At 47.5% G+C, this 7721-nt stretch overlaps 1 non-coding gene across 1 annotated transcript; it reads right to left on the bottom strand.

The window, feature by feature from the left end:
* Positions 1-5162: 5162 nt before the first annotated feature.
* Positions 5163-5281, bottom strand: LOC123748442 (5S ribosomal RNA). Its single transcript, XR_006771773.1, has one exon. It is a non-coding gene; the product is annotated as a 5S ribosomal RNA (ribosomal RNA).
* Between the last annotated feature and the right edge of the window lie 2440 nt (positions 5282-7721).

Below are 7721 nucleotides of genomic sequence, written 5' to 3'. Positions count from 1 at the left end.
ATGGCGTGGTTGTCTGAGCACCACCTCACCAGAGGTCAGCAGCGGCTGTGTTGTGAGCTGAACAGGACTGGAAACTGGCCCTGGTGGCCAGTACACCTCGTCCTCACCAGGTGTCGTCGTCCATTTGGAGGGGGTTTCGGGAGCTGACCCACAGATGGCGCGGTCGTCACTGCTCCGTGCTCGGACGCTGGATTCGAGTCCGTAACACCTCCCTACCAAAAAGAATTTGGTTTGGGGTTCTATAAAAAGAAACACAAACCAAATTAGTACGGGGACAACTCCAAATGGACTCACTTATACCTTAAACTGGAACGGCGAGGCTGTCTCGTCCACAAAACTGTCCTAAGGAGAAACCCTGGCACAAAGGGAACTTGAAAATGGAAGGCAATGACTTGCCTGACGTAATTTTCCACACCTCCACAGCGATGTCAAGCAGGGGCTTAATCTTGCATCTCTCGAGTAAGGATCGGTGTAGACACGATCTGGGGCGACTCGACACTTCCCTGTGTCATGGCACCGATGATGGCTGGTCGCAGACGGCATTTCTGGTACCGGTCCGGCGGTCCTTCAAGGAGACAGGAACCTGGAATACAGGGGTCTGATAATTTAGAGTGACAGTGACAGCGGGTAAAACAGTACTTACAGCATACTCCTCTACTAGGTCCACACCTAGTCCCAACAGGGCTGTTCGTACATTGAAGATGGCATTCGCTCTGCCATCGACCAACGTTTCGTATAACGTTTCGTATAACGTCAGGTCGACCAACGTTTCGTATAACGCTGCATTTAGGCTCAGCAGTCACGCGGGGGTATCAACCTGTCGGAAACAGTCACTCATAATATCATATCTCGTGCCTCCTGTATCTACTATCACTTTCCAGGCTCCTTCGTCGACTGCAACACTCTCAGTGCAAATCTCCAATCCCTGGGATCTCTTCGCGATGTTCATGGGAGCCATCATCTGTCGGATCGTCCACTGGTCCTTACTGAGAACACATATGAGAACAAAACAAAACACCGCTAAGAAACATTTGGCTAATTTAGGGATAGGCTTCCTGAGCCTGTCATGTTCATAGCCGGCAATATCCACTAGCCTGGTTTGGACCAAAGAGGGCACTAGACCTTTCGAACACACCTCACATACCTCTGACGTCTGGGGAATCTTTGGCCGGTTCAATGAACGCTGTACCATGCCATACCGCAAGTACACATCCGCCTTCGCTCCAGACTCGTTGGTATCCGTGGGTGCTTGCACACGAGGCCTCTCTTCTTGCTCAGTTACCTCTGCCATCGTAACCGCATGTTCCTCGTCGGGAGAAGAATCAGGAGACTCTGCTGGAATACTGTCGATCTGCGGGTGAGAGGACTATTATCTATTTCCTGGTCTATCTGTACCTGGACATTACCGCTGCCTGTTGTTGCTTCAGACCTTGCTGTTCCGGCTGACTCGTCCGCGACCTTGGGAAGATTGTTGCTCCAATCTCTCACCAAGTCGTTGGCTAGTACTACGTCAATCCCAGCTATAGGCAAGGTATCGACTACTGCCAACGCACATGTGCCGCTGAAGTAAGGCGAGTCGAGATTTACCGGCACTAAGGGGGCGATGTACTGCGTCCTAGGAAACCCAACCAGGACAACCTTTTGTCTCCCGTTCACACTCACTCCCTCGGGTAACGAGTTTTTCACGATCAGGGACTGGGCAGCTCCACTATCTCTGAGCACTGCATCTGACCTACCAGTATGATCACTCGATACATACCCGCCTGAAGTGTGAGGGGCGAACAAACTTGGTTCTTCCTGCGTAGTCGTCGACTGGCTTCCTGCTGGTGGTGTCACACAGCTCATCAACATCACCTCCCGACGTGCGCCGCTACCTCTTCTGCCTCGGCACATAGCAGCTACATGCCCACAAGTCCAGCACACCACATTCCTCCTCGGCCTCTCTGGTGTTTCGGACTGCTAGGACTCGTCCTTCGAGGGCTACTTGGGGGCGTCTTCTTAGCGCTTCGTGGGACGGGGTTCTCCTCTTCGTCATGAGGTTTGTCAAACCGGCGTTGGTAATTCCTCGGGACGTACTTAGCAGAAGGCCTGTGCGTCAGGATGTATTCCTCGGCCATGGTGGCTGCCGCACTCAAGGTCTCCACCTGCTGCTCCTCTAAGTACGTCTTCAGGTCTCCAGACAAACAATCCTTGAAGTCCTCTAACAGTATGAGCTGCTCGAGGTCTTCTTTGGTCTCCACCTTCCGAGAGGCACACCATTCCTGGAAAAGTCGCTCCTTGATTGTGGCGAATTCGGTGAAAGTGTGCTCTGATCGGGTCTTCTTCAGGTTCCTGAACTTCTGCCTGTAAGCCTCAGGTACCAACTGGTAAGCCATGAGCACCACTTTCTTCACCTGGTCATAATCGCCAGAGTCGTCAAGGGATAACGTGGAGTAGGCGATTTGGGCCTTCCCAGTCAAGACTGACTGTATCATGATGGCCCAATTCTCCCTTGGCCACTCCAAAGAGGCAGCGACTTTCTCGAAGGCTGCGAAGAACTTTGAAACTTCCTTCTCGTTGAATTTTGGGACCATTTTGATGTTCCTTACCGGATCGAAACTACTGGTTTCCGTCGTTGGCCTCCGACCACCTAACCGCAATACTTCTAGTTCATGTTGTCTCTGTCTTTCTTTTTCTTCTCTCTCTCTCTGTTTCTCTTCCCTTTCTCGTTCTTCTCTTTCTCGTTCTTCTCTTTCTCGTTTCTCTTCTCTTTCTCCTTTCTCTTCTCTTCTTTCTTCTCTTTCCAGTTCTAAACGCCTCATCGCCAATTCTTTCTCTTTTAATTCTCGTTCCATTTCTAATTTCTTCCATTCTATCTCACGATTTATCTCTAAGGCACGCATTTTGACTGTAAGAAAGCTAATATTCAGCTCACCTGCATCACTGTCAATGTCACTGCCTTTATCTTCCTTTTCAGTGAAGCTACTTCCTCACTTTCTTTGTACTTGGTACCTCACCTTCCTGTTTTTCTTCGGCCTTCAAATGCTGGTGAACTTTTGACAAGATCTCCACACGGGAATCACTGGCACGGATCTTGATCTCCAGGTAGGCACTCACCAGTACGAGTTCCTGTTTGTTCAGATATTTTAATCTGGCAAGACAGTCCTCTCTGTTCAGAAAAGCCTGAACATCGTCCAGATCATCGATGGTAGCTTTTTCTGCCATTGTCACAGATGGAACACTTAGCACTTAACACACCGCTCCACTTTAGCACTTAACGCACCGAGTACTGTTCTACGTCAATATTGCACTTTATCGCACCAAACACTGCACTTGCCAATATTGCACGTAATTACTTCGGGCACCGCACTACGCAATACTGCACTTAATCAAAGCGAACACTTCGCTCTACAATATTGCACTGAATCACGCCGAGCACCGCACTACACAATATTGCACTTAATCGCTTAATCACAGCGAGCACCGCACTGCACAATATCGCATTTTGTCACTCTGAACACCGCACAGGACATATAACGTCCTAATAGTCACACAGGGGGAATTATTTACAGGGATTACGCCACTTCACCACCCCTGTCAAACATACTCGACAAGGGGACGGATCCCGCTGGGGATGCCAATTATGTTACGGCCCTCTCGGGTCGCAACTGGGTTCTTACTCTGATGTTGTTAGAGGAAGGGTATCCGGCCCCAAGCCAGTAGTGGCTTTCAAGGGATGTGATCCGTAACGCAAGTAAAATAAAAAGGGAAGGGAAAGAAAGGCAAAACTTAATATTATAATTAATACCTTCACCATAAATACGATATAAGAAGATTACACGGGGGGGGGGGGTATAAACACTATTATATACACTTGTCTTCTTCTGAAGACTCTGGATCTTCACGGTGCCAAGCTCTTGGTGCTCTCGTGGCCTCACGAGAGTCACGATGAATCCTTCGAGAATGAGTCTACCCCGGCCGCAGGACAGCCAAAACACAGTTCCACTGGGGGCACCGTCGTGGAGGCCGTCAACCACAAGTCCAGCAGATAGCTGGCAGGTTCCGAATCAGCAACGCTGGTTAGGCCACTCCACGAGCGATACTAGGGTAGCGCCCTAGTCAGGAGCCTCGTGTGATACCACAGATCACTCTCCTTTCCACAATACCCCAGTGGTTAAGCGTCTCCACCAGTCAGTCCCGGGTATAACAATCCTTCAACTGCCGCTTCACAGGCAGGGTAAAACCACAGTGTTCATCCGGGAGGCGACTCACAGCTGCTGCAGCAAACACTTGGTGTCGAGACGGCTGCCTTGGGTAGACTGATCCAACTTCCATTACAGCAGTCCCAGGTCGACTCTGTAATCAGACACGTCATCAGTAACAGGGACACACAAAAACACCTCACTTACAGGCTCAGACACAAATGCCCGACGTATCCACTCCATAGATGGCGTTGTTGTCTGAGCACCACCTCACCAGAGGTGAGCAGCGGCTGTGTTGTGAGCTGAACAGGACTGGAAACTGGCCCTGGTGGCCAGTACACCTCGTCCTCACCAGGTGTCGTCGTCCATTTGGAGGGGGTTTCGGGAGCTGACCCACAGATGGCGCGGTCGTCACTGCTCCATGCTCGGACGCTGGATTCGGGTCCGTAACATCAGTAAACTTTATTTACTTTTATTATCGCTTTTATATGTCTCCTCATCTCACTGAATATTGTGAATAAGTAATATTATATTGCACCACACTAGTACGATTATTAAACAGAAAAGTGACACTAGGTGTCACAACACTGTATCAAATTTGAAATGAAAGCGTTGCTGGGACTCAGAGAAGATTACCCAGCTGGCGACCGAAATAAATGTTGAGAACTGAGGTAACGACCGGAGGTCCCGCAAAACTTTGCACGTGTAGGTGGGCAAGCCCGGTGGGGGTTATCTTGAGATGATTTCAGGGCTTTAGTGTCCCCGCGGCCCGGTCCTCGACCAGGCCTCCACCCCCAGGAAGCAGCCCGTGACAGCTGACTAACACCCAGGTACCTATTTTACTGTTAGGTAACAGGGGCATAGGGTGAAAGAAACTCTGCCCATTGTTTCTCGCTGGCGCCTGGGATCGAACCCAGGACCACAGGATCATAAGTCCAGCGTGCTGTCCGCTCGGCCGACTGGCTTCCCCCTTAACATTATTATCAACAGCATTTGGTGTTCCCAGGCGGTCACCCATCCAAGTACTAACCAAACCCAACGTTGCTTAACTTCGCTGATCGGACGAGAAGCGGGGTTCTCAACGTGGTATGGCCGTTGGCGCTCTCTTTGGGGTGTTGCACATTGCAGGATCGAGCTCAAGCAGTTTTTTTTCTACCACAGATGTGGCCACACATTTACAATGCTAACCAGCATTGTGTCTTTTACATAGTGTCATTAATATACACTCACAAAGGTGAAATATAATTCTGATCAGCTTCCATATATACTTTATACCCATACATATACATACACACACACATATACATACATATATACACACACATGCATTCACATACATTTGTCTCATTTACTCTGACAGGGTGAGATAGCTGATAAAGAAACTAGTGTGCAATTAAGCACTTAATCACTGAAGGTGATGAAGGTGCTTTTACAAGCTCAGGTTATATAGTTGCATCATATATATACATTGTATAAATGGTATATTACATGGTCAATCTTGGATACAAGTCCAATATATCATCAAGTGTTCCAGTACTCATATAGTAATTACAGAGTTCAGCATACCTTAGCCCAGGAGGGCGAAAGTCAGTCAGTATGGGATATTCTACAATATAATGTTCAAGAGAGTGTATGTTTTCTCTTTCACAAAGTTGACACATTGTGTACTCGACATTTTGGTTTTGAGAAAGCTGCCAGATACGTCTATATCCCAGGCGTATTCTGGCCACTATAACATCACATTGCCGGGCTCTTGTTCTATTAGTCCCATATGTGAATGTCTCCTCACGATATCTATCATAATATTTAATGCTACAACTTTCAGGTCTTTGTGAATTTGTTAGGTCGGTGAGATCTTCACTAGATATTTGTTTAAGTATTCTCTTTGTCACTGCTAATGAAACACCCATATCAATTTCTACCACTGGTTTTCTACAGGCTGTCTTTGCAAGCATATCAACAGTGTCATGCCTTGAGATGCCAACATGTGATGGTATCCATAGGAATTTAACCTCAAATCTGTTTTCTTTAGCAGCTAAAACATTCATTCGAATATCACTGACTATTTTCTGGGTGTCACTACTATGTGCGTTCAATGCCAGGAGTGCACTCTGCGAGTCACAGTATGTAAGTCCACTGCCTTTGTCTTTTAAAAATTCAGTGGCAAGGTATATGCCTGCAAGTTCGGTTTGAGTTGTACTTGCCCAGTCATTGACGCGCTTCATTGCTGTATGTACGAGAGAAGATTGTTCAAAAATGTTACATGCACATCCGGTACATCGTCCACCTTCTTCTACAGAGCCGTCGGTATAGCACTGTTAAACATCGTTACCCATACTCTGAGTACTTTCAGTGATGCTTTTCAGTGTTAACTGTTTTAATAATGTAGTGTGCACACTATCTTTCTTGGGCGCATTTACAAAATCAACTGATAGATCCCAATTATCCCATAGAGTAATTGGCTCATTAATCATTAGTTGAGTTGGGTACATATTTAATATTTTGATGGAGTTAGCTACCTTGTAGAACCAATACACATAATCAGATTTCGTTCTTCTTCTATAGACCTCAGGTGAGTGCAGCATATTAGAAAGTTTAGCTTGAAACTTCATGTGTTGTCTAGATCTACTCAATGCCTTCACGCCGAAAACTGTGCTAATAGACAAAATTCTCTCACTTATGGTAGGTAATTTTAACTCTGCTCTCATATTAACTTTTCTCGTGGACTTTGGAGCCCCAAGGATGAGACGCATAGCTTCATTTTGCAAGGTTTCAAGAGATTTCAGCTCTTTGTCAGTATCAAGCAGTGTGTGCTGGGCTTTCTCCTCTCTCCCTTAGCTCCATAGTCAAGTAGAGGCGGGGACCGGACTTCAGGTATGACTTGGAGAGCTCCCTGGGTGTGGTCAACGGTGCCCCAGTAGAGGGAGTGAAGCCCCGCAGCGTGGGGGGTTATAGGATCATTAACAACGGTGCCCCAGTAGAGGGGGGTGAAGACCCGCAGCTTGGGGGGTTATAGGATCATTAACAACGGTGCCCCAGTAGAGGGGGTGAAGACCCGCAGCGTGGGGGGTTATAGGATCATTAACAACGGTGCCCCAGTAGAGGGGGTGAAGACCCGCAGCGTGGGGGGTTATAGGATCATTAACAACGGTACCCCAGTAGAGGGGGTGAAGACCCGCAGCGTGGGGGGTTATAGGATCATTAACATACACCTCCCTTGTTTAAGTGTAAATCCCATCACACAAGGCTAAGGTGAGCGACGCGTGACAGTAACAACATTAAACTCTCTGGGATAGCTGGTAACATCAGTAAATTCTCTGGAAGTGCTTGAAAAAACAGAAAACTCTCTGGGAAAGCTTGTGACAACACTAAACTGTCTGGTAAAATTGGAAACAACATTAAATTCTCTTGGAAAGCTGCTATCAACATTCAACTCTCTGGTAAAGCTGGTAACAACATTAAACTCTCTACGAAACCTAGTAACAACTGTACACACTTGGATAGCTTGTAACATAGCTGGTAACAACATTAAACTCTCTG

Source organism: Procambarus clarkii, chromosome 9 (genome assembly GCF_040958095.1).
Source record: "Procambarus clarkii isolate CNS0578487 chromosome 9, FALCON_Pclarkii_2.0, whole genome shotgun sequence".
In the NCBI taxonomy this organism is placed as follows: Eukaryota; Metazoa; Arthropoda; class Malacostraca; order Decapoda; family Cambaridae; genus Procambarus; species Procambarus clarkii.
This window is presented reverse-complemented; position numbering and strand designations above follow the sequence as displayed.